Source organism: Neoarius graeffei, chromosome 4 (genome assembly GCF_027579695.1).
Source record: "Neoarius graeffei isolate fNeoGra1 chromosome 4, fNeoGra1.pri, whole genome shotgun sequence".
Lineage (NCBI taxonomy): Eukaryota > Metazoa > Chordata > Actinopteri > Siluriformes > Ariidae > Neoarius > Neoarius graeffei.
The window spans coordinates 48,399,049-48,409,369 of NC_083572.1; the positions used below are offsets into that span (position 1 = coordinate 48,399,049).

Sequence of the window (10,321 nt, forward strand, 5' to 3'; positions counted from 1 at the left end):
CCTGCCTAAACTATCGTCGGCCAAAGAGACCGCCCAGATTGTCCTGCAGCAGGTCTTCCGCATCCATGGGCTGCCCAAGGACATCGTTTTGGACCGGAGGCTGCAATTCACCTCCTTGTTCTGGAAGGAATTCTGTCACCTACTCGGGGCCACCGCCAGCCTCACCTCCGGATTCCGACCCCAGTCCAATGGCCAGTCAGAGCGGACTAACCAGGAGTTGGAGAAGGCACTTCAGTGCATGGCGTCACGCAACCCTAGGGCCTGGTGTGAGCACCTGCTGTGGGTGGAATACTCCCACAACTCCCTCACCAGCTCAGCCACTGGACTGTCCCCATTCCACTGCGTGTATGGCTACCAACCACCCCTGTTCCCCAGCCAGGAGGGAGAGGTCACCTGCCCGTCTGCCCTCACCTATGCATGCCGATGCCGCCGCACCTGGTCTCAAGCCCGCGCTGCACTCCTCAAGTCAGTCACCAGCTACTCCATTGGAGCCAACCGGCAGAGGACGCCTGCGCCCTCCTACCGGGTGGGCCAGAAGGTGTGGTTGTCAGCCAAGGACCTGCCCCTCCAGGTGGAGTCTCGTAAGCTGGCACCTTGGTTCATCGGACCATTTCCGATCCAGAGGATAATCAGCCAGTCTGCTGTCCGGCTCCGACTGCCCAAGTCTATGAGAGTGCACCTTCCACGTCTCAAAGATTAAGCCAGTGCATGAGAGCCCGCTGGTCCTAGCTGCACCTTCTCCTCCTCGTCTCATCGATGGTGGCCCGGTCTACTCCATCCGGTGACTGCTGAAGTCACGGCGCAGGGGCAGGGGCCTCCAATACCTGGTGGACTGGGAGGGCTATGGTCCTGATGAGAGGATGTGGGTTCCTGCTGGGAGAATCTTAGATCGTACCCTCATCAGCACCTTTCATCGCCTGCATCCGGACCAGCCGGCCAACCGGAGGGGTCGACCAAAGGGCCCTGGTCGGAATGACGATGCGCCAACTGCTACTGTCCCTGAGTCCGATTCTGAGCCAGATCCTGAGGCCTTGGACACAGACCGGTCAGAGGAATTCTGACCCTCCACCAGTATTCCCCCTCCTCCCGCCCATCTTGGTGGATCTGTGGCTAGGGACTTCTGGAGCCGTCCCTTGGGGGGGGGGGGGGGTTCTGTCATGGTCCTACCTGTGAGCTTCTCTCTTCAGGTAACATCTCCACTCAGCATTACCAGCCACGCCCGCACTCACTTCCTCTTATTAACTTCCAGTGGCTGTCATTGGCTGTTGCCGATCACCTGCTTCCCCCCGTGTGTATTTAAGCTGCAGTCCTCCCAAGCTTCTGTGTCAGATCATCTGCAACTTCCAGCGTGATAACCTGCTCTGTGTTCCTACTACTCTGACTCCTGACGATATTCTGTTCCGTCTGACTCTGTCTGCTCTCCAGCCCCGGTAACCTGATCTGCCTTCTGTCCTGTCGACTCTGCCTCTTGCCTGCCTCTCCTGTACCTTCGCCTGATCTCCAGCCTGCCCAGCCCTGCTGCTCGCCTGCCTCTCCATCAGCCCGGTGTGAGCAGCCCTGCCTGGAGCCCTACTCTCCAGCCCCGGTAACCTGACCCTGCATTTCTGTCCCCTATCTTGCTATCTGATCTGTGACTCTGTGTTCCAGCCTGCTCCCTAACTCCAGCCTGCTGAGGGACTACTGCTGGGAGACTGCCTGAAACCAAAGTGCTGTCAGCCTACAGCCACACCTCTCTGATAATGCCTGATCCCGTCTGATCTCAGCTGCTAAGCAGGGTCGGGTCTGGTCAGTACTTGGATGGGAGACCTCAGACGTCACCACCATGCTCCCACCAGCCATCCCTGCCTCTCAGTCCTCCTGCCACTGAACTTCACACACATATATTCTTCCAACTCCCTTTTCCCCTGTTATTAATAAACTGTGGTTTGAGTGCATTTGATCTCCTCTCCTGTCTGGTCCCTGACAGTATGAAGGTGCATTAGTGCACATGACATGGCTAGCTTTTACATCTGGGAAGGCATCATTAATGCTGAATGATGTATACACATTTCAGAGCAATATGCTGCCATCCAGACAAAATCTTTTTCAGGGAAGGCCTTCCTTCTTTCAGCAAGACGATGCCAAACCACTTTCTGCACATATTAAAACTGCATGGCTCTGTAGTAAAAGAGTCCAGGTGCTAAACTGGCCTGCCTGCAGTCCAGACTTGTCGCCCTTTTAAAACATTTGGCACATTATGAAGCACAAAATATGACAAAGGAGACCCAGAACTGTCGAGCAACTGAAATTGTATGTCAGGCAAGAATGGGACAACATTTCCCTTTCAAAACTACTGCAACTCATCTACTCTAATAACCATTACTACCTCACTTCACTTGTCATATGCAATATGTGATCTATTATTATCTGTGAAATAAGATTGTGTCATATACCCTTTGATAAATGTGCAATATTTTAACTGTGCAATATCCTCTCATAACTTTCATTCCCCTCCCAAAGTGTGCAATATTTCCATATAACTTTCCCCTCTTTTCATAATCCAGGAACAGCACTCAGGACTAGTCTCTTATTTTGTTAATGTTTAACATTTGCCCTCTCCTTCTGTTTAATACTTGTATTTAAAATTTTGAGCATGTAACTTTTTTCCTCCCCCCCAACATATTGTATAGGGTTTCTATATTTTATATTTTTATTATAGTGTTTTATTTCCTAAACTGTTGACTGAGAGAGCCCTGCACAAAAATTCCAATGTATCTGAACTGTTGGTTTATGCACAAATGGCAAATAAAAAAAAAAAACTTGACCTTGACTCAGTTCCCAAATGATTACAGAGTGTTGTAAAAAGTAGAGGTGATGTAACACAGTGGTAAACATGCCCCTGTCCCAACTCTTTTGAAACGTGCTGCTGACATCAAATTCAAAATGAACATATATTTTTCAAAAAACAATAAAATTTCTCAGTTTCAACATCTGATATGTTGTCTTTGTACTATTTTCAATGAAATATATGGTTTCCATGATTTGCAAATTATCACATTCTCTTTATTTTTCCAGTTTACAAAGCATCCCAACTTTTTTGGAATTGGGGTTGTGAATATTTAATTTTTAAAATTAGATATAGTACTTGAATGATCAGATTTTGTGTTTATTAGACAAGTACTTTAAATTTTTTATTTTGGTCATAATCGATTCTGATACATTTGAATGTCATACATCATTATATGAAATTACTTACTACTTGTAGTCAGTTTATGAGATTCTTTTTTACTCATACTCAAATCATTATTTTGATTAGTACATTTACTTCTAGTTGAGTCATTAATATTATAAAATAACAGTACTTTTACTTGAGTCATTATAAGAAGGATCAGAAGGAAAAAAGAAGTTAAAGAAATAAACAAATTAAAATATACGTAGATAAAAAAGAAATAAAAAATAAGAAAAAACTAAAAGGGCCAGGGGAAATGAATAAAAAAAAGGCAATAAAATGAATAAATACAGTTGTGGTCAGAAGTTTATGAATATCATCTTGGATCTGAATGTCATGGCAATATTTGGGCTTTCAGTAATTTCTTTGAACTTTTTCTGTGGCAGAATTATTGTACAGCGTACATCTTTAATAAAAAAAAACACTAGAATTTGGTGCACAAGTTTTAATTTTCTTTGGGTTTTCTGAAATCAACACAGGGTCAAAAATATACATACAGCACAACTAATATTTGGGTAAAATATCTATTTTCAAGATTCATCTTGACCAAACAGGGCGGCACGGTGGTGTAGTGGTTAGCGCTGTCGCCTCACAGCAAGAAGGTCCTGGGTTCGAGCCCCGGGGCCGGCGAGGGCCTTTCTGTGCGGAGTTTGCATGTTCTCCCCGTGTCCGCGTGGGTTTCCTCCGGGTGCTCCGGTTTCCCCCACAGTCCAAAGACATGCAGGTTAGGTTAACTGGTGACTCTAAATTGACCGTAGGTGTGAATGTGAGTGTGAATGGTTGTCTGTGTCTATGTGTCAGCCCTGTGATGACCTGGCGACTTGTCCAGGGTGTACCCCGCCTTTCGCCCGTAGTCAGCTGGGATAGGCTCCAGCTTGCCTGCGACCCTGTAGAAGGATAAAGCGGCTAGAGATAATGTGATGTGTGTGATGTGATCTTGACCAAACATTTTTGTTTACCATGAACAAGCTTCTGGCAGAATTCTGGTTGGATATTTCACGACTCTTCATGGTAGAATTGGTGGAGTTCAATTAAATTTGTTATTTTTTCTTGGCATGGACTCGACTTAAAAGCACGGTCCATATATTTTCAATAGGGTTGAAGTCAGGGCTTGTTTTAAGCTTAACGTTAGCCTGCTTTATCCTCTACAACCAACTCTGATGCGTGTTTGGGTTCATTGTCCTGTTGTAACTCCTAAGTCGTGTTCAAGTTTCTGATGGTTTATGCTGAAGAATTCTGAGGTAGTCCTCCTTCTTCATTATTCCATCCATTTTGTGCAATGAACCAGTTCCACTGGCAGCAAAACAGCCCCAGATCATGATGAGCCTACCACCACCATGAGCTGGTACAGTGTCCCTCTGTACATGCCACTCACAGATATGTAATATTGGATCATTTTCCTCAATAAATAAATGACCAAGTATAATATTTTTGTCTCATTTGTTTAACTGGGTTCTCTTTATCTACTTTTAGGACTTGTGTGAAAATCTGATGATGTTTTAGGTCATATTTATGCAGAAATATAGAAAATTTTAAAGGGTTCACAAACTTTCAAGCACCACTGTATAAACACACACACACACACACACACACACACACCAGTCGAAGATAATAAACTTCACATCTTCGTGTAACTGTGCAATATCCCACACACACACACACACACACACACACACACAAACACAATCTATCTATCCCAGATAGCAGAGGGACGTTGAAACGGCGCCGATTCTTGGTCAGAATGGTCGGTTTCCGTCGTAAGTCAGAAAATCAACGCTGAAACGGCGCCGTGAAACGTCGATTTCTCCGCCGTCGGAGAAGGTCGATTTATCACTGTTGAATCACCGTGAGTAAAGGTTGATCTGTCGACCGTCAGAGAAGGTCGAATATACAATGTTGAACCATCGTCACTTTTGCCGGCCAGTTTTCAGCATTGGTAGGATGAGCAACTAATTGTTCAGAATATAAATTCTGGCCGGGCGGCACGGTGGTGTAGTGGTTAGCGCTGTCGCCTCACAGCAAGAAGGTCCTGGGTTCGAGCCCCGGGGCCGGCGAGGGCCTTTCTGTGCGGAGTTTGCATGTTCTCCCCGTGTCCGCGTGGGTTTCCTCCGGGTGCTCCGGTTTCCCCCACAGTCCAAAGACATGCAGGTTAGGTTAACTGGTGACTCTAAATTGACCATAGGTGTGAATGTGAATGGTTGTCTGTGTCTATGTGTCAGCCCTGTGATGACCTGGCGACTTGTCCAGGGTGTACCCCGCCTTTCGCCCGTAGTCAGCTGGGATAGGCTCCAGCTTGCCTGCGACCCTGTAGAAGGATAAAGCGGCTAGAGATAATGAAATGAGATGAGATAAATTCTGGCCCGTAGCCAGGGGGGATCGGAGGGTTCGTTCGATCACACGCCCCTCAAGATTACTCAAGATTTATTCATTTGTTCATGTCCGATGAATATACATTGATTCACATTTAAATTTACAATATCAAATCCAGACTAATCAAAAAAGAAAAGTAGACTAAGTGAGGACGAGTTAGAAAAACGGGTTCATTTCTCCTATGTTTATGTTTACACGTTTTGTTCAGACTGCTTTACACCCCAATCCAGTGGGTGGCGGTAATGCCCCCATTAGACCCCTTTCACTGACGTCACCCGAAACCGGAAGTAAACAAACCCTGCGCCATATTGGAAGACCAACAAACTCGTGATTTGGGGGAAATAACGGCAGCGCGCGGTCTGTGAACCCACGAGGCACTTGGTTCATCAAAAACCTACAATGGTAAACTTTTGTGCTGTGTTAGGGTTCTAACAAAGCTGATGGGAAAGGTGAAAAGAAGTCTTTCTACAGAATACCAGCTGTGATTGAGACACAAGGGGAGCAAACCAAGGAGCTTTCTGCCGGGAGACAGAGAGAGGATTTAGCTGCTTTATGCAGAGCGGATCTGAATACTTCAAGTCTATTTTGTTACTGGTAAGTCACTAGGCTAGAGTGTTGTAGAACATTTTTTTAAATGTTTACTGAATAAAAGCATCCTTAATTTTATCAAATATACTCTACTCTATATTTCATTTCTTTCTTTTGTTTTAATTTTCCTCCCTCCATCCCTCTTTGGATTTTAAATATAGTTTTTCCCCATGTCCAAATAATTCAAATATATATAAATAAAAACATAAGTAGTAAATTAAAAAAATAACAAACAAATATCTATGTAGATGCGTTTTGATCAACTGACTCTACAATTTTTCAGATTCACCCCAGCCACGTCACCGCTTCCATGGTAAGTCAAAGAGGAAATCAATCAATCAACATGAAAATTGTGAATTTAGAACAGAAATTAAATTAAGGCGCACCTTGAAGTGAACTAAATTGTACTCTCTGATATTTCAGCCACACCTCTGCCATCGCAACAGGGGAACAATCAGTTGCTGCGTGGTGAGTCCACAACTGTAATCACTGGTCATAAATGACCAGCAATGTGAAATAAAAGTCCTAATGTTTGGTGTTACTTAACAGACATGGGCATCAGCACCATCATTGCTCTCCTTGGCCAGCTGAGGGAGGAAAACTGACTGCTTACTATTTTTCAGATTCACCGTCTTCAGAAACCCCGCCAGGCCCTTTCCTTCACAGCCAGCCACTAACCCATGGTAACTATGCATTGCCTTTATTTATGCCAAAAATGACAAACAACAAAACGACAAACAAATATCTATGTAGATGCATTTTGATCAACTGACTATACAATTTTTCAGATTCACCCCAGCCACGTCACTGCTTCCATTAAGTCAAAGAGGAAATCAATCAATCAACATGAAATTGTAAATTTAGAACAGAAATTTAAATTAAGGCGCACCTTGTAGTGAACTAAATTGTACTCTCTGATATTTCAGCCACACCTCTGCCATTGCAACAGGGGAACAATCAGTTGCTGCGTGGTGAGTCATCAACTGTAATCACTGTTCAAAAATGACCAGCAATATGAAATAAAAGTCCTAATGTTTGGTGTTACTTAACAGACATGGGCATCAGCACAGTCATCGCTCTCCTTGGCCAGCTGAGGGAGGAAAACAGGGAGCTGAAGGGGGAAGTAGGAAGGCTGGCGCAAGAGGTCAGGGCCCTAAGGAGAGAGATGGGGAGACAAGACACACCCCAGACATCGCCCCTAATCAAGCTCCCACTCTCCACCATGGAGGAGTTTTTGGCAGCAGAGGCCCTGGTGAAGGAAGATGCCAAACAAAAGCAGCTAATGGTACTTATTGAGTCTTACCTTTCCTTTCCAGTCATCTGCAACACCTGCAAAAAGAAACACAAATACTTACAGTGGTGCTTGAAAGTTTGTGAACCCTTTAGAATTTTCTATATTTCTGCATAAATATGACCTAAAACATCATCAGATTTTCACGAGTCCTAAAAGTAGATAAAGAGAACCCAGTTAAACAAATGAGACAAAAAATATTGTACTTGGTCATTTATTTATTGAAGAAAATGATCCAATATTGCATATCTGTGAGTGGCAAAAGTATGTGAACCTTTGCTTTCAGTATCTGGTGTGAGCCCCTTGTGCAGCAATAACTGCAACTAAACATTTCTGGTAACTGTTGATCAGTCCTGCACACCAGCCTGGAGGAATTTTAGCCCATTCCTCCATACAGAACAGCTTCAACTCTGGGATGTTGGTGGGTTTCCTCACATGAACTGCTTGCTTCAGGTCCTTCCACAACATTTCGATTGGATTAAGGTCAGGACTTTGACTTGGCCGTTCCAAAACATTAACTTTATTCTTCTTTAACCATTCTTTGGTAGAACGACTTGTGTGCTTAGGGTTGTTGTCTTGCTGCATGAACCACCTTCTTTTGAGATTCAGTTCATGGACAGATGTCCTGACATTTTCCTTTAGAATTCGCTGGTATAATTCAGAATTCATTGTTCCATCAACGATGGCAAGCCGTCCTGGACCAGATGCAGCAAAACAAGTCCAAACCGTGATACTACCACCACCATGTTTCACAGATGGGATAAGGTTCTTATGCTGGAATGCAGTGTTTTCCTTTCTCCAAACATAACACTTCTCATTTAAACCAAATATTCTATTTTCATCTCATCCATCCACAAAACATTTTTCCAATAGCCTTCTGGATTGTGCACGTGATCTTTAGCAAACTGCAGACGAGCAGCAATATTCTTTTTGGAGAGCAGTGTCTTTCTCCTTGCAACCCTGCCATGCACACCATTGTTGTTCAGTGTTCTCCTGATGGTGGACTCATGAACATTAACATTAGCCAATGTGAGAGAGGCCTGCAGTTGCTTAGAAGTTACCCTGGGGTCCTTTGTGACCTCACTGACTATTACACGCCTTGCTCTTGGAGTGATCTTTGTTGGTCGACCACTCCTGGGGAGGGTAACAATGGTCTTGAATTTCCTCCATTTGTACACAATCTGTCTGACTGTGGATTGGTGGAGTCCAAACTCTTTAGAGATGGTTTTTTCACCTTTTCCAGCCTGATGAGCATCAACAATGCTTTTTCTGAGGTCCTCAGAAATCTCCTTTGTTTGTGCCATGATACACTTCCACAACCATGTGTTGTGAAGATCAGACTTTGATAGATCCCTGTTCTTTAAATAAAACAAGGCGCCCACTCACACCTGATTGTCATCCCATTGATTGAAAACACCTGACTCTAATTTCACCTTCAAATTAACTGCTAATCCTAGAGGTTCACATACTTTTGCCCCTCACAGATATGTAATATTGGATCATTTTCCTCAATAAATAAGTGGCCAAGTATAATATTTTTGTCTCATTTGTTTAACTGGGTTTTCTTTATCTACTTTTAGGACTTGTGTGAAAATCTGTTGATGTTTTAGGTCATATTTATGCAGAAATATAGAAAATTCTAAAAGGTTCACAAACTTTCAAGCACCACTGTAATATCATTGTGAATCAATGAAACAATGATAAACACTGAATACTTTCTCATTATTGTCTTCATGCTACATTTTATTCTATCAGGTGTCTACCTTAGCCCTTTGTGGAGGAACCGACGTAGGGGTCACAGTGAGGCGGATGCTGCGTAGCCTCCTGGTCAACAGCTTGGCCAGCCAATTTAACTGGGCTGGAAAGGGGGAAAAAACTGCATTTAAGGACACCAAGATCCATGATGTCCTGTTTGGTAGGTTATGCATGTGCACAAAGCTGTAAAAGAGGGTAAAATAGTAAGCTGTCGCAAGTACTTGCACACTACTTCTAAACGTTCTTTGATAACTCCTTCACTAACTGTAACATTACGATTATAACGACAACGACAAACATATTGTGAAAGATGCAAAGGATTAAAAAGGATTAAGAAACTCACCAGGCGCCTTACTCAGAAAAAGCAGGTGTGCAGGCAAGTCCAGGGAGGCTGACTGAGTGACGAACGGTCCGGCAGTGGCATTTCTATTTCCGCTTTGTGTCAATGGGGAAATTAAAATGTTTGTTTTTTTTTTTAATCCCGTTTAAATTGTCACAAGATTCACATCTATGGTTTCTGATTTTTACATATATTTTCTGTACTAGTACCATTACTTGCCACCTACCACTAGAGTGTGACGTGCATAGTCTTAACAACTCAAACTTTAACAATTATCACCATGCAAAGTCTCAATGTTGTTTTGTTCTTTTTCTTTCAGATGCTCTACAAAAGCAGCTGCCAGGGAGCACACGCTACTTTTAGTGACGCAATCAAGAAGTGGCTTAAGTATGCGCCAGAGAGAGAGGGAGGGATGAGGAGACGTGAGGTAGGGTGGCATTTAGAAACCCATAGCCTACTGCTGACTTTCTTTATCAATGCTGCATCAAATTAATTTTGGTTATGTTTTTCTGTTTCCATGTACAGATGTCTGCGCCGCAGGAGGAATAGGCCACAATTATAAATTATAAATAAATCATAAAGTGTTTCTAAGAACTTGTTCAAGTGTGTTCTGTTCCTTATAAATGTTAAAAGTTATGCCTCATTAGATAGCTTGACAAACATTAGGAGAGGTGCATTGTTGCATGCATTTTTATATCCTGTTGTACATAAAACAGGACGTAGCCTACGCACATTGATATAAATTAAGTTTCACTTTCATGGTTGAAGT

General features: G+C 43.5%; 1 long non-coding RNA gene across 1 annotated transcript; it reads left to right on the top strand.

Annotated features, from left to right (window-relative positions):
• The first annotated feature begins 6,448 nt into the window (after nucleotides 1-6,448).
• LOC132884385 (uncharacterized) lies at nucleotides 6,449-6,851 on the top strand. Its single transcript, XR_009654452.1, has 3 exons — nucleotides 6,449-6,479; nucleotides 6,590-6,634; nucleotides 6,790-6,851. It is a non-coding gene; the product is annotated as an uncharacterized LOC132884385 (long non-coding RNA).
• Nucleotides 6,852-10,321: the final 3,470 nt, after the last annotated feature.